This window comes from Dermacentor silvarum, chromosome 1, assembly GCF_013339745.2.
Source record: "Dermacentor silvarum isolate Dsil-2018 chromosome 1, BIME_Dsil_1.4, whole genome shotgun sequence".
In the NCBI taxonomy this organism is placed as follows: Eukaryota; Metazoa; Arthropoda; class Arachnida; order Ixodida; family Ixodidae; genus Dermacentor; species Dermacentor silvarum.
Genome location: NC_051154.1, coordinates 388554733 through 388579416, shown reverse-complemented (window position 1 = coordinate 388579416; position 24684 = coordinate 388554733).

The following is a 24684-nucleotide window of genomic DNA, read 5'->3' as shown; positions in this document are numbered from 1 at the left end:
CTGCCCTCGCTGCAGCTGCTACCAGGCGTTATTCAAGGACAACTTAACCGGTACACCAAAGCCTCGCACTTTCCTACGCACGATTCCAACTCGCTCATTCTGTACTGTGGTCCACCAAACTCATAACCGAAGTATGCCGACCAGCACTCGGGGAAATTGGCTACAAAATTGAACAAGTCCTTTTTACTGAGCCAATGGCAATGAAACACCATGCCCTGTGAACAATAGTTTCTGGACGCTTTAATGAATAAATGGGTGGCAGATTACTGGGGTGGCCAATTGTGACAAATTTACATTACCTGTCATAATCATCAGCCTCTATTTATGTCCACGGCGGACGAAGGCCTCTTCCTGCGATCCCAATTACTCCCGTCTTGAGCTGAATCCAACTTGCGCCTGAAAATTACCTAACTTCATTACCCCACCTAGTTTCTGCTATCCTCGACTGCGCTTCCTTTCTCTTGGTGCCCATTTAGTATCTAATGGTCCACCGGTTATCCCTCCTACGCATTACATGGCCTGCCCAGCTTCATTTCTTTCTCCGTATGGAAACTGGAATATCAGATATTCCGGTGTGCTCTCTGATCCACACCACTCTCTTCCTGTCTCTTAACGTTACGCCTAACATTTTTCATTCCATTGCTCTTTGTGCGGTCCTTAACTTGTTCTCTAGCTTCTGCGTTAACCTGCAAGTTTCTGCCCCATATATTAGCACCGGTAGAATGCAATCTATACACTTTTCTTTTCAACGACAGTGGTAAGGTCCCAGTCAGAATTTGGTAATGCCTGCCGTATGCACTCCAACCCAATTTTATTATTCTGTAAATTTTCTTCTCATTATCAGAGTCCCCTCTCAGTACTTGACCTAGATAAACGTACGCCTTTACAGACTCTAGAGGCTGACTGGCAATCCTGAATTCTTGTTCCCTTGCCAGGCCATTGAACATTATCTTTGTCTTGTACATATTATCTTCAATCCCACTCTTACACTCAATCCCACTCGCTAAGGCTCGCTTGGTAGCCTCGTATTCTGCTACTGAGTGAGAGGGCCGATGCAGCAGCATAGCGGATGGCCGAGTGAGCTGGAGCGAGTGTCAGAACTTCACAACATCCTGTTCCCACGTGACCAAATACTGTGTGGTGATGTCACGATCTAGTATCCTCCTGGGAAAAGAAAGCAAAATGGCTGTAGAGAAGCTATTATTCACGGTGCTTTGAGGCTTGTTATGGCTATTGAAACTGTTTATGGCTAGAATTCCGTGTATTTTTCGTGTGCGTAAGGAAAACCTCAGTAAGATCACCCGCGAACGTGCTTGTGCCACTGTTCGCGCGTCGTCGTCGTCTTATTCCACAGGGGATGTCGGCGTCCCTCAGATATGAATTTGAGTAGGTTAGTTATCAATAGGTACCTTTTTCAAGATCAGTAGACTTCCAGGTAGTGAATAAAGGATTCTCAGAGATTTGCCGCGGTGCAAGCCGCGTTGGCCATGTCTACGTTGCACCGCCCTTCTTTGTTGGCGTTCCACCTGCTTGCGTATCTAGTTTGCTTTCCTTCCGCTCTCCCGTGGTAGTGGTATAAACAAACCAGAAAGAAAAGTTGCCGTTCTCCATTTTGAATTTCAATTCTCTTCTGTCAGTCGTATGGGGAGGCCGCGTTTAGTCCGGACTCCCGAGGAGCAACGCGCCTATGAAGAGCGATGGCAAGAAAAGATGCCAGAGTGCATTCGGCGCCGGCGCGCCGCAAACATCAAACGTCCGCCGATCAAGTCAGACAATAAATGTGTTCGTACTGTGGTTCAAAATTCTGTGACTTAGTGTGATAAATTCTGTAGTGTGTTCCGGTGACTTAGTGTGCAAATTCTGTAGTGTGCTAAACAACTTTCCTGGTTATCCTTCGCAGAGTGGAATGGCTCATGATTTTTCTCTTGTTTGTTAGGTTGTTCTGTCTCAAAGTTGCTTTGCTTACTATATGGATGTGATCCTGCGAGTTCGCAGAAGAACGCTGGATTTTTTTTAGGGTTTAGAACTCTAGGACCTTCATTTACGCAAACAGTAAAAAAGGAAAAATAATTAGTCAAATATCAAGTCAGTACATTTAAAATCTCTTAAATCACACTCGCTCAACATAGAAGAAATGTGCCCCAGCGTCACAATTGTTGTTGGTTTTACTATTGTGTAGTGTCTTAAAATGGCGAAAGAAAACCGAAACGAAATCGAGCGGTGGGCGCTGCCGCTGGAGCAAAAGTGACACTAATCGCACCGCCTGCGCAGGTAATGGGGCGTGTTTGGATTATCAACTTCTAAAAGCGTGCAGTAGGCTTCTAACGGGCCTATATCACACAAGCTGTAAAACAGATAGGTGATGATACTTATCGAATAGGGTTACCAGCGATAGCTGTGAATGTGGCATGCGACGACCTCGGAGGAGATGTGATGGTACCAGAATAATAAGCTAAGTGTGCTCCACCATTTTCAGGCAACGGGCACCTATAGTGTTCTCGATCGTGCATGTCTTGCGCCTTTTCTTGAAACTCAAATTATACGGTTTTACGTGCCAAAACCGCGATCCGACTATGAGGCACGCCGTAGTGGGGAACTCCGGGATAATTTGGACCACCTGGGGCTTTTTAACGGGCGCCTAAATGGAAGCACATGAGTGACAAAGAAGTACGTACACGGAGAAATTAAACTTTAAATGCAAGACGTTTCGGCTTCCAAAGGTTTTGGCCCAAACGTCTTGCTTTTAAAGTTTTATTTGGTCGGTGTACGTAATTCTTTATCATGTTTCGTCTTGACAAGATGGGCTTCCGTCGAACTCTCGATTACAAGTACAAGGGTGTTCTTGCATTTCGCCCCTATCGAAATGCGGCCGCCGTTGCCGGGATTTGACCCCTCAACCTTACAGCCCAACACCATAGCCACGCGCCTTTTCTAGTTTACACGAGACCTAACGGCCGGTGAACGTATCATACGATTGCAGTTTGGCGATGTATTGAATGTTGGTGCTGAAATATCGCGTTTTCCGAGAACACATAACCAGGAAAAAATTAAGCCTAACACTATTAGGTCGTTTTTGTATCGATCGTATTGTATGTTCGTTTGTATCGATCGTTTTGTATGTTCTCGATCGTGAACGTTGGCGCCCGGAAACCGTAATGGGATCGTATGAACGAGGTACTACTGTATCGGCATGAGTGACTTGTGAGTGGATGCAAATATGTATCTGAATGAGTAGCAGTAAGTGGAAGCTGACGCAAGTATGAGGGTGAGTGGGCATAGGTATAGAGTGAACAGAAGTGGCTATGAGCGCGAGTGAGTGCTGGTGATCATTTGTAGAGGCATCAGCCTTCACTGATGACCGAGAGCATATCACTACGGGTACATAGCCTGCGGTAAGTATATATGCCGCTTCTCCTGCTCGATATGGCCTTCAATCCCCGAACACCAATTCATAGATCCTAATGCACAGAAATACTCAAAGCGGTAAACTCTTCGACTCACAATTTACTAATTAGGTTTAGGAAAAGAACATGGGTAAAGAAAACACAGGAACCCTGTTCTGTTCAATATGCTTGAAAAGTTATTACCATATTTATACATTAAAACGAGGGCCGTTTTCTGTTTACAATGGTACTCGTTGCAGGTTGTTGGCATGGGGATGATGATCATCTCTACTGGACAATGCCAGCTGATCTGTCAATCTGAAATAGATGTCTTCGTGCAGCCCTTGTTTGCAATTCCTTAGTCCTTAGTTAACAGAGGAAAAAAAATTTTTTTTCTCTTGAACAAACAATACGTAAGTTGCCCATGTTAAGACTCTCGACCAGTTTTTCATTAAATAAATAAATAGAATCCACTGTGTGAAACTCAGGTATAACGTATGGCGTCAGCAGTTAAGAAGTGGCACTGATACCTTTCATTCAAGCCATCTTTCACTGCTTCCTCTGCTATTTCAGAAAGGCATTCTACCCACCTAGACTGATTCAGCAGTACTTCCCTTCTTGCGTTTCCAAAAATGTAACATTTCCAACTTACTCTGTCGGATGTATCGGTGAGAATTTGGAGAGGGCAAGAGGAGACATGTTCTTCGTCGCTCGTCGCCTCCTCAGGGTCACAGAACAGGGAAGGCTGAAGTTTCCAGCACTGCGACGTGGTTCAGGCGCGTTCGATGCAATGTCAGATTTATATCACCAAGTGACGTTTCTGTTTCACAGCTAGAGATGTAAGCGCTGCGAAAAACTAAAGGGTTGGGAAAAAAACCGTTCTTTTGATTTTTTCTGCACAGAGAAAGCGTAGAAAAAATCATTAAAATTTCTACGTGCAGTTGTACATGCTCTGCTCTGCAGCATACATCTCTAGAAGCGATGACGACAAGAAAACGGCGGTAGGGTTTTCAAGTGACTTTATTCTTTCAGTTTCATTTTGAAAACACAGTGTAGCTTTCAAAGATGGCGGAATGCAGGACGCCATCCGAGTTTTGGTTCCGGACTCGTGTCTGGGACTACGCAAAATATGTGAAACCACCAACCTGTTGGCAACGGCTTTGCACTAATCAGCTGCTGACACCTAATAGCTTCAAGGCTGCTGCAGATAACTTTGCCATCTGCCAGCTGTGAACAAAACTGTCTTTGTTTGAAGTGTTTATAACAAGTTTTGCACCAGACTCTCAAGTAAACATGTTCGAAAGCTCGTCCACGTGCAATCAAATCTGAATATGGCAAGCCGAGGCCAATTTCAATTGGAGTGTGCCGAGCGAGAGTTACTGACAAAGCAAAATTTTTCTCAGTTATTAAATTAGCCACCTTTTGCAGAAGAGAACAAGGTGTTCATTCCGTTGTCTTCACATTCTTTGCGTAATTATTGCATGTGTTTAAGTATAATTATTTTTTTGCAGGAATAATAAGGAAGTAACTATATTTGTTGGAGTTTCATTTTTTCTCGAAATTTAAGTTAAATTAAGGGGTTTTACATGCCATAACCACGATCTCATTATGAGGCACGCCGAAGCGGGGGCGGAATTTTTCGGACCACGTGGGGTTCTTTAATGTGCACCTAAATCTAAGTACACAGATGTTTTCGCATTTCGCTCCCATCTAAATACGGCTGCTGTGGCTGGGATTCGATCCCGCGACCTCGTGCTTAGCAGCCCAACAGCATAACCAGAAAGCAACCACGGCGGGTTCTCAAAATTTAAAAGTTTTCTGAAAGAATAAGGGGGAAGATGTTTGCATCAACTCAACATTTCCGGAAATTTTGCATCCGATTCGCTGCACCGATAAGTACACAATTATCTTGGACGTTTGAAGGGTACAGCGCAAAGAAAAATCATGCGTCTATACTTTTTGTAATTGGCAGCCAGTGCTGTAAAAACTATGCAAGTAGTTGCGGTCCTAAAAGTATCACTTTGTGCATTTTGCGGTGAAGTCCTTTTTTATACAGACCGCTTTCTACAGAGTAGTTTATATATGCGCAATCGTACCTGCCAACCTATTTATTTATTTATTATCATACATTCAGGGCCCAATCGCCATCAAAGAGGGGGCGGGTACATGGTTTAAAAACAATCAAAAAACATTCAAGCGTATAAGGTCAAGGATAAGTTAAACAGGCAGTGACAGCAGCAAAATAAAAAGAAAAAGCAAAATTTGAGTCATTTTAAAAGATGACCAGATGCAGCGGTGTTGAATGATGATGCATCGGCTAATGTGGCGATAAAAGAGGGAACGCGGCTCCACTCGGAGCAGGTTCTCCGCATAAAACAATGCAGGAATATGTCAGTGCGACAAAGAGGACCAACTACCTTATTGCTGTGATCGATACGGGAGGATAAGAACACTGGCTGCGCAATGAGTTGCTGATTCAATGAACGGTGATGGAACACTTTGTGGAATATACAAAGGCGTGAGATCTTGCGCCGAGTTTGAAGGCTAGGAAGATAAAGTGACAATTTCATCTGTGAGACACTAGCGGTACGTGAATAGTTCAACATAATAAAACGGGCTGATCGATTCTGAAGGGATTTTATGAATTGAATGAGAGTGCGGTGAGCCGCATCCCAATGTGCACACGCGTATTCGAGTTTCGGACGAACGAAATTTTGGTAAAGCATTATTTTCGGCGCTGTGGAGCTTGGAAAAATTGCGTCGGAAATAACCGAGAGTGCGATTTGCATTACCCATAATGTAGTCAGGTGAGTATGCCATGACAAGTCATCAAATCTTTCAACACTGAGATACTTTTATGCAGACACGCGTTCCAGTCCGATGCAATTATAATTCTGTATTTTGAAGACATTGAGGCATTAGTGCTTCGCAAAAATGTAATGTACTTGCATTTACTGATGTTAAGGGTATTAACCATTTATTGCACCATTCACATACTTTGGTAAGGTAAGATTGAAGGACAAGTTATCATTAGGGTTATTTATTTCGCTATAGATAACGCAGTCATCTGCAAATAGCTTTATACTAGAGTTAATGTTATCTGGAAGATCATTTATATAGATTAGGAATAGTAATGGACCTAAACGGAAACGTTGAGGTACGCCAAATTCAACAGAACAAGGAGGAACGCGTGATTGTTAGCGAACACTTAAAATTCTTAAGAATCCCTGTGTACATAACAAGGAGCAGGGGGTGTGTATAGCAAGAGTTTTTTAAATGTTTACCTTGAGCACACATTTTGTGGGCACATTCACACTTTACTTACGATGATTTACCTTCAGACAGAACAAAAGCAGAAGCAAACTTGGAACAGCAGAGTCTTGTAAGGCACACAAAATACCACAGTGGGTGTTGCAATGACATTGGTCTTGACGATTTGGCCAACCTAAGGAACTCATCTTAAACCTATCTGAAGCATATATACCCCTCACAGGTATGGCCTCTTGCGCTAACACAAGAGGACGGAGCAAATACCCGCATGATCAGAATTTAGTTTTTGCATGCTTGTTTTGCATTGCTGCCCGGCTTCATATTTCAACTTCGCAACTTTTCCGAGAACAGAATTATTTGTCATAAAACGTGACGCAACATCAATAAATTCGTAGAGCGAGCCGAAGTCCCTAGACCTTACGAAAAATTCGGGAGCGTTGGCAGGTATTATAGAACAACCTGTAGACTGAAGGGTATGTCAAATGATGCTATATTTGTGCATCGCTGTGTATCCAGTGTGATACGTACCACATTTAGGGCAGTTTTTTCCACTTTCACTTTTTTGAACGCAAAGAGTGCACATGACAGCCTGTCTCATAAATTTGGCACTTCATTCAGTTGGCAGCAAGAAGGTTCCCAGCTAAGACACCTGCTATGTAATAACTGCATCACATTTTGCTACATAAACCTACAGACTTTATGCCACATTGAATTGCATATGACGCAAACCCATCAGTCATATTTACGTTCATTGCAGGACAAAGGCCTCTCCAAACGATTTTCAATTACGACCGTCTTGCCCCAGCTGACCCAACGTTATGGCTGCAAATTTCCCAGCTTTATTGCACAACTTTTCATTCTCTGCCATCCAAAAATGCGCGTCCTTTCTCTTGGCGCCCATTTTGTAACTATCCTTTCACCCACTTTGTAACCAGCCCAAGTTAATCTTATTCCTAATGTCAGCTATAGAATATCGGGTAACCCCCATTCGCCCTTTAATCTACACCACTGTCTTCTCTCTCTTCTCAATCCATCACTCGTTGCATGATTCGTAATTTTTTTCTCGAGCTTCTTTGTTAACCACCCCTTTACTGCTCTGCATGTGAGTGCCAGCAGAATGTAATGATTGCAGACTTTTCTTTTCAAGGGTAGCACTAAACTGCCGATAACGACCTGGCGATGCCTACCGTATGCACTGCAACCCATCTTTATTTGTTCGTGAATTTCCTCCTCATGATCAGGATCCCCTACAAGTAAATGGCTCTGGTACACATACTCTAGCACAGATTCTAGACGCTGACTGCCAATCGGATGCTAGTTCATACGGTGACAACTGATGGGTTGATTGGTGGAATGGTGAATTTTGGGGCTTTCAGTGTAACGACCTCAAATAACGAGCAATTTGCTGCGGTCCCCTGAAGTTCATTAATAAGATTTCACTGTACTATAACTGCACACCTCCACCATCCATTTTAACTTCTAAGGAAGGAGAGAGCTGGCCCCATGTGCCACAAGTAATAAACTACGCATGTTTGGTTGGGAACATTACTTTTATAATGAATAATCTGGTTCAACATCCCAAAGCAATGCCGGGACAATAAGAGATGCTAAAGATGAAGGCTCCACATTACGGGTATTTTTCACACTCAGTTCCATATTTAAAACATTGGCTATTGTGTCCCATTTGGAATGCGGCCATGGGGGCCAGGAATCGAACCCTCGACATTGGGAGCTGCAGCAGCAAAACACCATCACCACTGAGACGCCATGAACTGTTAACCAAGGCAGGGTGAGTAGAGATTTTACTTGACAATCCAAGGAGGGAAAAAATGTCAGTCTGCTTGGATAGTTGCAGCCAAGTTGGGATACTCACTGTAATGTGCTGGCGAACCTGGCAAGGGGATCGCCACAATTATTTTGGCATCAGTTCTCGTGGTCACAGGGGGGGGGGGGGTAAGCTCTGGCAAGGTGTCCAGTGAATTAAGACACAAAATAAATAAAACTACTATGGAGCAGCTCATCAAAGACATGAACATCTTTGGAGACGGAATGCCCTGGTTTCTTGCAATGTGGATTTGTCACCTTTAAATGTTTCAGACTGATGCACAGTACTTCTTATTTGAGAATTGTATTCGAATGTAAAAACGTAGAAAGTTGGGATAGTTTGAACGCTTACATACTTGGCATCAGAGCTGAAAACAATGGTAATATGAAGAGTACACCAGACATGATAATTGTGAACCTGAAACTTCTGTCACAATGTTCAATTGTGAGATGCAGCTGCTTGCTGATGTTCTTGATGTCAACGGCATATGCACACGCAGGTTATGTTTCCTTTTGAGTTTTGGTCCTAACAAACATTGGTTGTGTCAGTGTTTGAAGTTTTCGAGGAATGCAAAATTTTGAAGTGCATAAATAATAAAGACATCTATAATCAAAACCAGTTTCAGTTTCAGCAAGTCACGTTGCCATGAAATTGCTCACAGCAAAGTCAAGCCTAAGTCCAGTCCAATTACAGTCACTGACTTGGTTTGTGCACCTGCTTGCTTATTTGAAATCGATCCAAGAGCACCACAACCTTCTTTATTTAACCAATGTATCACGACGACCAAAGTTTTGAACGGCTGAATTAAGGTGCCCTGTTCGACTTTAGTGCAGGTTCTGCACGCACGATGCCATTTAAAATGGCAGCTGTGAAGAAGCCGCCATTCAGGTCGTCTCCCGTGCTCTCGCTTTGCTCATGATATGGCTTCTCAACTACCTGAGAGCTGTACGGCTGGTAAGACCTGACGGCAACGGTAGGTATGGCAACGGGTGGCAAACCGACGCAGGAAATTAACCCCCATGACTGATCATGTCAGATTGTGCACACGAGCTAGGCGGGATGCAAAAGCAGAGAGCGTGCCTATAAAGTTCCGTTTGTGCACTTACTAGATGGAACAGGTTAAGTTTGCACGTAGACAGAAAGCATCAAAATGAACTTGTGCAATGCAGCCTAAGCTACTAGATCACACAGTCAAGATCGCACTTTGCATCACAACATTAATGGTTGAACAAAAAAAGCCCTCGGGCTCGACTCTCACAAAAATTGCAGTACGCTTAAGCTTCGCCTTTAAGAGTAGAACGCGATAGCGTTATCGGGACCCGTTCGCATCGCATCGTTCGCATACGGCAAGTACACTTCATTCACTGCAACACTGAACGTGGTAAAGTCACTTACAAAGTCCGTCCAAGCTTAGACCGATCCGCTTAAAGTTGACTTCACTTTTAAACTGAAATGCATTGCTGAAAAAAGATTTTTGCAGGGGCAATATAAGTCGTCTTATAATAAAATGTGAAGGCCCTAGCACCTTTTTTTATTATTTTATTAATTGTTTGCTATTGCCCCGACGCGCGCAGGTCTCGTAGAAATGTGTGAGTTTCCTCGTAGCAGGATTAAGTTTTGTTGACCAAAACCTTGCACGAGTGGAAGAACTGTGTGGTTTATGTGGTTGATTGATTTTTTCCGCCACCCGCGATTACACGCCGGTTGCCGACGCCAGATTTTCTGCTCACTGGCCCTGAACACTATCACGTTAAAATTACAAAATAGACTGAGGCACAACAAAAGCCTGTAAATGAACGAAAATGAAAAGAATGGTGAACTTGCGTTTTCACGTGAAAATATCTCAAACAGCACTGATAAACCGGTTCAAGGGAGAAATCTGTCTCCTGCTTTGCAAGAAAAAACCTCTTCATTTTTTATTTTTTAAAATTTGTTAATATCTGGCATTTGTGTCAAGGTTTTATGTAATTCCGCAACTAGTATTCGAACCATTCACTTTGACATTATTCGGCACTAATTAATTTTAGCTTAAACTTTGCTGCTAACAAACAAATCTATATTCGCACAAGCCTTGTATTTTGCATACTAAGCTAGCAGTGATGGAGTCACACCAGGTGATTTCAACGTTGGCGAAAATTGCATCCACTAGAGCAGGGGTTCTCAAGCATATTGGTCCCACGGAAACCTGCTAAGCTCCATGCAGGGCTCTAAGCAGAGGAGTGCGCGCCTGCGTGTGCGCTCAGCCTCAGCCGCGCTTACAGCGATGCGCAACCACAGCCGAGACGCGCGCCAAAAATCAAGGCCGCGCGAGCAAAGGGAGCAAGCGTGGGAAGGCGGCACTCGCGACGTCATCATCTTTCCTGTCGCACCCTCACTCGCCTTCACTCGCACCTAAAGCACACAGTCCCCGGGGCGCGGTAATTCTTATCGCACTTGGACTTTATACGGGACTTCGTCGGTCGCTCATGTCGCGCAGCGCGATTTGAGAGGTGCGTTCGCAAGTAGCCGCTTGTAATTCAATCATCTGACCATCTGCGTCCGCGGAAGTTCCCATTTATTCTTTCGGTATTCTTTTGCGGCGGCATTGAAATTTCATTATATTGAAATCGCGTATAAACACACTTCGTTATATTGAGGTTCTAAAGAGATGGTGTTCTATGGACAAGAGGTTATGAAAAGTTAAGTAGTTCGTTATATTAAGAATTTTGTTAATTGAAGTTCGAATGTCGAGGTTTACCTGTATTTCTGTTATGTTTGTTTTGTCACTGATCTCGGGGGCGTGCGGGTGTTAATAGAGATGGGATTGGAAGACGCATGGCAACACAGCAAGCAGATATGTAATCGCACTGGAAACCAAAAAACCTCAAACTAAACACTCAAATACACACTGAACTAGAACACAATGCATAAATAAATGTTAACAAAAATATACAACCTAATAAATCTATCAACATGCCCTTAACTTCGCCTCCGTTAGTCTTGAGCGTTTGCTACACAAAAGTCAGGGAAATCTGGCCTACTGGTATCTCCCTACAAGAATAGATATCTCTCACTCAGTTCGTCGCTGTTGTTGCTCGTATTTCCGGCCGGAATCTCGTTGGTCATTTCTTAATATCGATGTTTTCGCCGACCGTCGCATAGTCGTTGCTGCCTTGCAGTCGGTCCTTCAACTTGTTCGCCTCCGAAGCCTGTATAACCCGGTCGCTGTTGCTGACGTGGCAGAGAAGTTCGACAAGTTAGGCCTCACGACTGTTCGTTCGGGGTGTCGCTGATGCCGTAGGTGCCGACGACTCGCTGTTCCGTTGACCTAGCCGAGTACGTGGCTGGAGCTCCAGTAGCCGCCGCTGACGTGTCACTTGCCTGGTTAGGCCTAATGAAGCGTTTCTCGCCCTCCGATGATCTGCGTGGCGGCCCGGTGCCCCGGTGATTATCGGTGGATCGGGCTCGGCCGAGGAAGAGGGATTGTTGCGAAGAGGACCGGAACCACCGTGAACATCAGCAGCGGGTCCCAGGAGCTTCGCCCGGACGTCTCCGAGGTCTACACCTACGCCTGGGCCTTGCCAGCGTCACGAGCTTCGTGGCCGGGCTCTCCGCACTCCCGTCGTCAGAGCATAGCTGACGAAGCAACCTTCCAGCCCAAGAGCCACGTCGATAATGCTGTTTCGTCGCTTCTCCCTCGAGGATTACACCTCGGTTCGCGTGTCTCGAGCTCTCGCGCCGTTCGGGACGCTCCGTGATCTTCGTCGTCTTTTTCTCGCCACAGGCGACATCTTACATGTGACATAGGCCCCTCTTCAAGAGTTTTTTCCTAAAACTGTTTACTCTTGGCCTTCTCTGCTGGAAACTTGACTTTTGTATCGCTTGGTGCTGTTCTTGGTTTCTGCCCGTCGACTTGTCTTAGCGCTCTTCACCACACTTTCGCGCACCATTCGAATTTCACCACATAATGCACTGCACAGATCTGTTCGCAATGTTTGCTAGTCCATTGTCACAACACTTCCACATGAACAAACCCCGCATCCAAACACATTTTGCAATAATCCAAACACCCACACGTATGCACTGATGTTCTCCCCCTATACACTTGTTATCTACACACAGTTGTAGCAACTAACAATTCAACTGTCTAGGGCATTCCTAAATGATAGTCCTTTCGTAGCCTACCAGTTATAACTGTTCCTTTTTCCGCCTTTTCCTGAACTCCCATGCATGCCTACTTTTAGCCTGTTTCCGTCTCATTCCTACTCTGGCGCATTTCTCGTACAGCTTGGGATGCATCTGCCTTAACTGTCGCTTCCTTTTCTTTCTTACGCCTATATATTGCTCCTACTGCTTGGGATGGCTCTGCCTTAACTCTGGCCTCATAATCTTTTTCCTCGACGTCCGCATCTTCTCATGCAGCTGCATTTTAATACGCTGTTTTGTTCGCCATCTCCTAATAGTTTTCCTCCTACCTTCACGCTTTGCACTGTTTAAGTGACTAGGGCCTCTATCGTCTTTCTCGTTTCTCTCGGAGTTTGACTGGCTCGTCATTTCTGATGCCTGGCGCCTGGCCCCAACGTCACTAACCAACCTCCTATCTTTCCGAGGTGAAGCTACTTCTTTGTCGACTCTCTTCTGCTCTACGGGCATGCAAATCTTGATCGGGATGTTGTCCATCCTCCCGTCCTTGTCATTCTGAATCAAGGGTTGTCCAGTCGTGAGCTTTTCCTCTACGCCGTCACGGGCGCTATCTATCCTGCCAACTTCTGGCATCTCTCTCCTGTCATGCAGCTCCACTACGCTATTGGGCCTACTCTCTATCTTTAACTCAGCCTCACTCGTATTCATTTTTAATGCATGTAGCTGTTCTTGCAGTATTTGGATCTCTCCACTGGAGCTGCTTTCTCTTCATAAGCTTTTTTAGCTGCCGCATGCTCTGCTAATCTAGGTGCCTCGACACGTTTCCTCTCATCCTCCATTAATTTGAGGCCCTGCTCTTTGTTGAGCTTTGCTTGCGAATAGTAGCCGGTATCGCCTGCCAGTCCATCTCTGCAACTCCCGAGTATCAGTGACATGGCTGAATAGAATCCAGGAACCGATCCGGGCAGGTTCGCCAATTGTGATGTTTGTTTTGTCACTGATCTCGGGGGCGTGTGGGTGTTAAAAGAGATGGGATTGGAAGACGCATGGCAACACAGCAAGCAGATATTTATCACACTCGAAACCAAAAAACCTCAAACTAAAAACTCAAATACACACTGAACTGGAACACAATGCATAAATAAATGTTAACAAAAATATACAATCTATAAATCTATCAACATGCCCTTAACTTCGCCTCCGTTAGTCTTGAGCGTTTGCTACACAAAAGTCAGGGAAATCTGGCCTACTGGTATCTCCCTACAAGAATAGATATCTCTCACTCAGTTCGTCGCTGTTGTTGCTCGTATCTTCCCGGCCGGAATCTTGTTGGTCCTTTCTTAATATCGATGCTTTCGCCGACCGTCGCATAGTCGTTGCTGCCTTGCAGTCGGTCCTTCAACTTGTTCGCCTCCGAAGCCTGTATAACCCGGTCGCTGTTGCTGACGTGGCAGAGAAGTTCGACGAGTTAGGCCTCACGACTTGTTCGTTCGGGGTGTCGCTGATGCCGTAGGTGCCGACGACTCGCTGTTCCGTTGACCTAGCCGAGTAGGTGGCTGGAGCTCCAGTAGCCGCCGCTGACGTGTCACTTGCCTGGTTATGCCTAATGAAGCGTTTCTCGCCCTCCGATGATCTGCGTGGCGGCCCGGTGCCCCGGTGATTATCGGTGGATCGGGCTCGGCCGAGGAAGAGGGATTGTTGCGAAGAGGACCGGAACCACCGTGCACATCAGCAGCTGGTCTCAGGAGCTTCGCCCGGACGTCTCCGAGGTCTACAGCTACGCGTGGGCTCTCCGCACCCCCGTCGTCAGAGCATAGCTGACGAAGCAACCTTCCAGCACAAGAGCCACGTCGATAATGCTGTTTCGTCGCTTCTCCTCGCGGATTACACCTCGGTTCTTGTGTCTCAAGCGCTCGCCCCGTTCGGGACGCTCCGCGATTTGTCGTCTTCTTTTCTCGCCACAGGCGACCTCTTACATGTGACAATTTCAGGCAGTAGGCATCAAGACCACATCCGCATTATCAGTCAGCAAATGCATTAGAAGCTGAGCCGATCATAGCGTGTTTGAAATTTTGCAGCATGTTCACGCAATACGTTTACCGAGTGTCACATTTTCTTCTAGCGGTCCCATGGAAAAAACATAATATTAGAGGGCTTCTACCATACTATCCATATGGAGAAAAAAGCACAACTAAAGGCTAGCCCTAATGACACCGAATCATCTGTGTGTTTGCACATTATGTCAATAAAACAAAATATACAGTATCCCTTTCAATAGGAGGTAATGAGTTACAATGAGATATGGTGGTCATACTGTGGCCTGTGTTCCAGTATGACCGACATTTGGCATGGATCCAACGCGTTAACAAAACAGGGTTGAGCCTACAGGTGTCACTCATGTTTCAAAAAGACTTACCATATTGCGAGATGTCCGGAGATCTGTAGACTGGGCAGTCCATGAATTGATTTTGTACCTTTCAAGGTCGGGCGAAGAGAACTTGTGCTCAGATGGCTTCGATGGCGGTAAGAGCTGCTATCTGACAGGCTAGCACATCCACATTCGTCGCCAGCTGAATGTAGGATGCTCTTTCTTAACATAGTGGTTGAAAACATCAGCAAGGGAGAAGGTGAACACTTAGAATTTCATGAAAAACATTTTCATATTAGTAGAGGTGGGCAAAGATAAACTTTTTCAAATAGTAACTGAATACAAATATAGTAAGTATCAAATACAGTGGACTCCGAATAAACAAAACTTGCTTAAACGGAAATGCCGCATAATCAGAACATTGGTGTCAACTCTACTTGGCTAATGGAACCCATCTTTCTGCGAACACCAGTAGAAGTGAACTTTTACAAAACTACCACTTCCCTCATAGGTGCATGGAAAATGAAAGAAGCATGTCATATGGTGATGCTATCTAGAGTGAAGAGTCCCAGTCCATCAGTACCCAGCCATCAGGCAGTAGTGGGAAGGTTAATGGAAGTTAAAGATGGTGAAGTTGCAATGGTGTTTCCGTTATGAGCACATTAGTGATTCCTGGGGCGGCACAGAGCAATGAAATCGGTTGGATCTTTCAGTCTCGTTGCCACTTCTGTTTCATTCACAGCGCCAGAAATAAAGAAATCCAGGCGATGCTCTTGTTACCTGCTCTGAAGAGGCATTTGAAATTACTTATCGGTGGAATTCTTGGCAAAGGCCAAGATTCTGGATTTGTTAACAAAGACAAATTCTCCCAGCGTGTGTTACCGCTTCTAACCAGATGGCAAGAGATACAGTTGAAAGTTCGAAGTGCTTTCTCAAATGGAAGGACTGCGCCGTACCCTTGGGTATTCTTCCATGCATGTACATTACCTCGCACGAAAACTATCGAAATTAGAAGCAGAGCCTTTTGAATATCCCCGTAATATTAACCCTTTAAGGCACCAACTCTGTTCATTGAAAACTTTTTACTTCAGAATCATAAAAAGTGGACTGTTGCAAGATTAAGAGTTTTCAATTGTTTAGCGAGTTGTCAAGTTCACAGAATGTGGACTCCATGCGAAAAGTCTACAGGAACATCAGAAATGAGAACATGAACTCTTTCCTGTCTAACAAGCTAGCACCTACCCAGCCATTAGAAAACTGAGACCTATGCAACAGAGGGAAAAAAAGACCCTTGTTTCACGAAGTAAACCTGTGTTTCGCGTGAGCGTTTTTTTTCTATTTCTGCTTCTGTTTTTTTTACGAAGCACCAATACAGATTTGATTAGGTTCCTCTCCAAGGACCGGTCTATGATGCGTGCTGAAGTCATTAGTAGCGCCGCTGACCTTATTCTTGGAGTTGTGCCAACTTTTGTCGCCGAGCTTAATACACCTGCATAGGAATCTTCAAAATGGGTGCATGTGTGCTCACACGTGAAACAACGAAAGAACTGAACCCGCTACATACGACTATACTTGCATCGAGCAAGAATATGCAACCTTCGCACTCTTTTCACAAAAACATTTTGCACGTGTCAGTCGAGATTGCAGATGATTCCAATCAGAAGTACTTCAAGACGCATGCGACACATGGTAAATATCGTTACTGTCGTCATTGCTATTGCCCTCGATACCCTGTCATGGCATACACAATTTTGTACACACTTTGAATATACGGAACACATTTATTGTGAAGCATTCTTTGGGAACTTCAGGCTTTACGAACACGTTTTTAATACGAACTTCTATTCGTATTAAACACTTTGAATTTGATATTCACGCAGGCCATAAAAAGAAAATATCGCCTTTTCGGAGGCCAGTTTACGGCGGCAGCAGTCCACGAAAGACAATAAAAATATAAGACGTCACAGTATTCTTTGCCAATATAGTTCGTAGAAATGTAAAGAAACCAACAAGATAAGGGACAGTTGACTTGGACACTTTTTCTTGCATTTATATTTGAGTGTGTTAGTGTTCACTGGCACTCAAGCAAACTCAAACTGGAATTTAGGAAAATAAAGTGTTATCTATTATTGATCGTTTTGTACCGAATATGAACACAGCGTCTAATAAGCGTTCACCGTAGTACAATGACTCACTTGCACCTGATCAACAAAAAGCGCCTATTTCATCGTGTAAAATGTAGTAGCCGGGATGACAACTGGTCTCAATACCAAGCTGGCGGCGAGTAAATTCGTGCTGTCACCAATACAAAAAAGACATTCTTTAATGTTACATTACCAGAGTTAGTAAGCGGAGCAACCCATTATTGGTTGAAACAAACGCTTCAAGATGGTGGCAATAATGTCCCTCCAGATGAGTGCTGTACAGATTTAAATAACCTGTTTTCTTGAACATTTCAAAAGCAACACTCGTTAACGCACTCCCACCCATACCTGGTTACAATGTCGAACTAATGGATCGAATCTTTATTGACTGGATTGGCGTGAACAAGCTAATGTGAAACTTACACCTTCAACAGGTCCGGATTCGATAAATTGAAAAGTTCTGAACTGAACAGGTGTGTGCTCAATCCTGCCCAGTGACTGGACGTTAGGGCAGGTGATTCCCATCCAGAAGTCAGGTTATCTCCAATCCCCGAAAACTATCGTCCAATCGTGCTTACTGAGTAAGCATTTAATGCAAGGTATTTAAAAATACATTATGGCGTTTACCGTGCGAAAGCCATCATCTGATTTTGAGGCATGCCGTAGTTGGGGACTCCGAATCAATTTTGACCATCTGGCGTTCGCTAACGTGTACCTAAGCCTAAGAATACGCGTGTTTTCTGCATTTCACTCCCATCTAAATGCGGCCGCCGTGGCCAGGATTTGATCCCGTGACCTCACATGCAAGATGTTTGAACACATCCTTTTTCACGTGCTGTAAACTTTTAGAATCGAACTCATTCTTTAACTCCAGTCATCATGGTTTTAAAAAAATTTCTTGAAGCCCAACTACACTATCTTTTACTGACAGGTATTTGGAATGTTGACTCTCGTTTCGATACTGACTGCATTTTTGTCGACTTCGCCAAACCTTTTTACACTGCTACATGACTACTTTTTTAAAGCCTAATTAATTACAGTTTGAACAAAATTTTCTTGCTCGGAATAAAAGCTTTCTACAAGAGTGTTCACAGTATGCCGTTGCAAACAATTCTTCCTCTTCCGTACCTGTAACACCTGGGGTTCCACAAGGGTCTGCCTTTGGGCCCCTGCTCTAATATTTTTAACGACTTACCAGAGAGTTTACTTTTAAATTATTTGCAGACGATTGTGTAATCTACCACAATATTACTAGCCCTGATGACTATTAGCAAACTACAAAGTAACATTGACAGAATTTCTGTTGTGTATTAACTGGCGTATGATTTACCATTAACAAATGCAAATCAATGCATGTATCTCGTTTAACAGCAATACTAACACACTACCTTATTTCATCAATGGCACCACACTAGAATTGACTCCTACAAGTATCGTGGGCTTTAGTTGACCAATAACCTTACATGGAACGTTTACAGTGAACACGTGGTTAACGAATAGTGCCCTAGAGTGCCTAAGCTGTAACCAAGCGAACTTAAACTAACCTTCTACAAAACACTTGTTCGCTCTAAACAAGAGTATGCCGAAGCAATCTACTCTAATAAAACTCGCCGAATATGTTCAAAATCGTGATTCTCGTTTTGTACGGATTCTCGTTATGCCAGTGTTAGGTCTCTAAAACTTACTCATAGTCTACCTGAACTCCTCACGTCGTAAATGTGCACGACTGTGTCATATGACCTATAATTTCAACCCCACTCTAAATGAACAACTTATCACACGCTCGTCATACATCCTAACGAACTCACCTGTTCTAGCACATTTCGACCCGTCAGCCAGCACGGACGTTCGTACCGACGCCAGTGGCCACGGTATAGGCGCCGTCCTTGCACAACAGCAGCACGGCCTCCACCGCGTGGTCGCCTATGCAAGCCGCCTTCTGTCGCCATCGGAGCAAAATTACTCTATCACAGAACGCGAGTGCTTAGCACTCGTCTGGGCCATCGCAAAATTCCGTCCGTACCTGTATGGCAGGCACTTTTCAGTTATTACAGACCACCATGCGCTTTGCTGGCTCTCCTCGCTCAAGGATCCCACTGGTCGCCTTGGCCGTTGGGCACTCCGCTTGCAAGAGTACTCATTTTCTGTTTTCTACAAATCTGGACGGCTTCACCAAGACGCTGACTGCTTGTCACGATACCCGGTCGATCCCCCTGATACACTGGAAGATGAATCTGACACCTTTGTTCTGGCCATTACAGACTTCGCCCAGATAGCTGACGAACAGCGCCGCGACTCATCTTTGCGGCCTATTATAGACGGTCTCAACTCGCCACACCCTGACCCTTCCCTACGGATGTTTGCGCTCCACAATGATACCTTACACCGCTACAACGCCCGGCCTGACGGCGCTGAGCTCTTGCTTGTTGTCCCCGCGCATCTTCGCTCTACTGTTTTGCGCCAGCTTCACGATGCACCGACGGCCGGACACCTAGGCGTGTCACGCACGTATGATCGCATCCGTCGGCGCTTCTTTTGGCCTGGTCTCTACCGTTCTGTGCGACAGTACGTTGCGGCTTGTGACCACTGCCAGCGACGCAAGACTCCTGCCCTACTGCCTGCTGGCAGCCTTCAGCCCCTCGACATCCCTGATGAACCATTTTTCCGGGTGGGACTCGATCTTCTAGGGCCTTTTCCCATGTCAACCACTGGCAATAGATGGGTTGCAGTCGCTACTGACTACGCAACGCGGTACGCTGTTACACGAGCACTTCCCACCAGCTGTGCTACTGATGTAGCCGATTTCCTTCTTCACGACGTCATCCTGCGCCACGGTGCTCCTCGTCAGTTAATCACGGACCGCGGCCGCTGCTTCCTGTCTAAAGTGGTCGACGACATTCTTCGTTCTTGCAAGACCAATCACAAGTTCACCACTGCGTACCATCCACAGACAAACGGCCTTACTGAACGCCTCAACCGTACTCTCACAGATATGCTTGCTATGTACGTGTCTGAGGACCACCGAGACTGGGACATTAACTTGCCTTTTGTGACCTTCGCCTACAACTCTTCTCGTCACGACACAGCTGGCTATTCACCTTTTTATCTACTGTTTGGCTACGACCCACCATTACCTATGGACACCATACTTCATGCTCACGCAGACACATCCTCTGCCTATGCTCGTGATGCTCTTGCCCGTGCTGACATCGCCCGTCAGGTTGCCCGCGATCGCTTGTCGGCTTCACAGGTCAACAAAAATGTCTCTATGACCGCCGACACCGGGAGGTGAACTTCCCTCCAGGATCGCTCGTCTTGCTGTGGTTCCCGTCACGTCGCGTTGGCCTATGTGAAAAACTTCTCTCCCGTTATGCTGGCCCTTACCGCGTCGTACGCAAAGTCACTAATGTGACCTATGAAATCGCTCCGCTAAATCCTACATCGGCCTCTGCAACAATCGCGAGTGACATAGTCCATGTCTCGCGTCTAAAACCGTACCACTCTCAGCCCGGGCCCTAATTGCACCGGGACGGTGCTTCTGCCGCCGGCGGGTAATGTCACGAGCGGCGATCCTGTGGTCGGTGCTTGGACGATGACGACGACGACGGGTGGTTTTTCTGGTGTGCACGCGCTCCCCTGAACGATTGCTGCAGCGTTGTGCGCCTTACCCTGTAAATATATCCATTCTATTTATATTCTCCCCGTAACAATATCATCCCGCTGTTATCACAAACATAAAGTTCTTTCTTGGATTTTACATGCCAAAACCAGTTCTGCTTATGAGGCACGCCGTAGTGGAGGAATCTGGAAAAATTTTGACCACCTGAAGTTCTTTACCGTGCACCACAACGCAAAGTACACGGGCGTTTTTGCATTTTACCTCCATTTAAATGCGGCCGTCGCGGCCGGGATGCGATACCGTGATCTTGTACTCAGCAGCGCAACACCTTAGCTGGCTGAGGCACCACGGCGGGTAAACTCAAAGTTGGTGTACCGTCTTGTCAAACAATGTTGTGCCAGGATTCTTTTACTTCAAGAACAAGTCTGGATTGGAAGCACCTGCATGCTTTCATAACTGCTATTCCAGACGATGCAAGCTTCAGAAGAGCCATAAACAACTTGTGTTAAAATTTTATTGCTGCACATGTATGTGACTGTTGTTCATGTATTCCACTACTTTCTTCGGGCCAGGAAATAATTTATTATATAAACAAGTTTCTGCGACCATGAAAGGCATGTCTGCATGTGTCCGTCGTCTTGAATTCACAGCGAAGACCTTTTCAAAATACATATCTGCAAGGACTAGCGCACCTGTCTGCATCAACACGGACACAGGCCGAGAAAACTCACTTTTGAGGAGCCCATGTTTTTGTCTGACTGGCATCTGTCGTTGCAGCGACACATGTGGCAGCGGCTTCCTGGGGCTCGTAGGCTCGATCAACTGCACACGGCCCCAACAAAATGACATACCTCATTCACTGCGCTCTAACATGCTCTTGATGCACACGCGATTCTTATGGTCAGAAATAAAAATGCAGTGTCCTTGACTTTCAACTTTGACGGAGTGAAAATTATGTGTTCTCACTTCGAAAAACAAACTCATTGCGTCCGAGGCACAGTGGACAACAGGGTGGCGCAGTGGACAGGGAACGCTGTCGGAGGCCTCCGTATGAGTACTACAGTATATGAACTCCCCAGAGCATGCAATGCTCGGTGCCATCCACGGCGTTTTAAATACCTCATTTCTTAAATGCATTGCAAACAAGTGCAGCGTAATATTTCTCAAACTAAAAATATCTGGCACACACTGCAGCACACAGATGTGACTGGTATGTAGAAGTGGAATTTCGTTTGCTACAATTCTGCAGATTATGTTTTCCGGAATAATAGGTTTCTTTTCTCTTCCCGATATTACGATTTGTTTGGATAATACGTTGGATGATACGGTTTTCGGAGAGATACGCTTTTTTTCTGGTTCCCGTGAACATCGTATCAACGCGATTGCCCTGTATATTAAAAAAAACCGAGCCTGCCACATGGCAAAGAGCTGCCGACAAAAAGGGGAAGATTGCTGTGTTTCGCTGCAATGCCCGATTTGGCGTTGGGTACGTGCAGTGGAACAGGTCCGTGGCATGCGAGTAATCCGCGAGCTCGGGAGGGAGTGTTCATGGGTGCCGGTACACAAAATTGCTGCCGGCAATGCTCCGACGCTGGTTTGATGACAGCGCTGCCAACTGCGTGGGTCGACAGGTGTCAGTATGGCTCAACAGCATAGGGCGTACAGGCAGATTCACTCTTAGGAGAATGCCTCACCATTATATAAAATCATTCACAGCAACTTGACCTAATGTAGTCGTGTAATGCATTCCATTGAAAGAAATATACAATCAGTCCATTCTAGTAGTACTATAACCAATGGTGCTGACTTGGAGGATGAGCAATGGAACGAAAATGGTAGGCACGAAGACAGTGGTGTAGGTTGTAGAGAAGACGAGTAGCTGATAGTCTAGTTTAAAATAAATTAAATTCTAGGGGAAATACGCGCCAGAACGACAATATGATTATAACGAACGCGGTAGTGAGAGACTCCAGATCAATTTTTATCTCCTGGGGTTCTTTAGCGTCCAGCCAATGTACTGCACACAAGCATTTTTGCATTTCGCGCCTATCGAAATGCGGCCGCCATGGCTGCAATTTGATGAAGCCCCCTCGGGCTTAGCAGCGCAATGCCAAAGCCACTAGGCCACCACGTCGGTAGATAGTCTAGTTGAGATTAAAAGTCCCCTCTCGGGGTTTGGGCATGTGAAAAAACTGCGGTGCTTAATCCCAGACTGGCAATCGGTTGGCAGAGCATCAAATTGGTGCACAGTGCGAAAACAGGTCAAATTTCAAAGGAAAGCTCACATGCCCTTCCCGTAGAGAGAGCCCTGCTTTATGCTAGAGGATGAAGAACACATATTGCGTGCAATGCAACGAATTCATGTGACTTCAGTAATTCTTCCGGAGGCAGAAGGCGGAATACCGCCAGGGCGAAGTGTTTTAGCATCCAAACTTTCAGACGTGCTTATTCACTGGCTTCAAGGATTACCGATGTGGCGATGACGTGAAGTGTCCGAAAATCAGGTGTCTATAAAAGTAGTCATCTGATGCATGTTTCTATAAGTTGCATTGGCTTAAATCCGCCAGCTCTGCTCTGCAAAATGCGCCTGGTCCTCCTCGACACCGACTATGCCATCGCACGTTGGCACTGCCAGATGGAAAACGTGAAATTCTCCAATACAGCTTCACTGTAAAACAAAGAAATAAGCACGTGGCATGTCACACTACACTCGAACGCCGTTTAAAACGAACTTGATAGTTGCGCAAAATGCAATTGTTATATCAGTAAATAATATATGGACTCACCCTTAAATATGCTTAAAAAGCAAACCACACTGAAGCTTGCGTCAGCAGTTACATTTCGGCAGCCCTTTGGTCCAATAACGAGATTTTCAGTATCATTTTTGTTCCCGGTGCATTTCGGCACCTTCCTGTAAACTTCCGTTAGAAACGATAGAGCGAAATGTGGCGTTGTGCAGTACTTTCAAATGGCTCCCGCTTCCGATCACTTGTCATTTTGAAACTGCAAGCGCAGCCGCCATATTTCATTCGAGAACGTTATTTATTTAACTACCACCGGGACATGACTATTCTGCGCATGAGAGCGAAGCATTCTAGTTTGCCGGAAGCGTAAACTTCGGAAACTAGTGCGGTCTCTGCGAAGGTCTGCGAAGGTCTCTGGCATCATGGTCTCGACATTTCGACTGCGTAAATCACTATTATCAGCAATCAGCTACACGTAAACGAAGCACCACTGAACCGTGATATCCTGAGAACGGCATCGCAACAACCAACCATTTGCAGCATTGCATGGCGTCAGCGCGTGGTGCAGCTTTCTCGCCAACTCGGGTCGGAAAGAGAGGAAAGCTTGAGTGGCCATTGTTCCCATGGTGAAAAGACATAAATGGCCGTTCCAAATCGTTGATAGACTTAATTCATGTGGTGCTGCATGAACAATTACGCGAAAACACTTGCGCCATCGTAGCATCCGATATTGCACACTTTTAGCTAGGGAACTTGTGCTCTACGTGGCATGCCTCCGTACTGGCGTGCCACGTAATTGATAAAGGCTCAACACTACAATCATATCTGACACTGATACCTTTGTCATACATGCAATGTATAGACCCTTCCACTCTTTGGTAGCACTGCGTTCATAGCCCCCGAAAACATGCAGTGCTCATTTTTGACAAGAAAAAAGTGTTTTGACCGAAGTTGACTACAATAGGTACATTCTCTGTCAAAAGTACACAGGCTAGTTTGCCTGCGACTGTTAGGTTGACTACAGGCTGTTTAAGGGCCTTCCTGAGGTATGCGATAAGCTCAAATGCCTTGGGAAATGAATGAAACTCGTGTGCTCACCATTCTAAGGTCTGGAGTGTCAGGATTGCCAGTGGCACCACGTCGTGCAGCTGAACGACATAATTTGCAGAAGGCATGGAGTAGCGTGTACACTTTTGACAAAGTGTATAA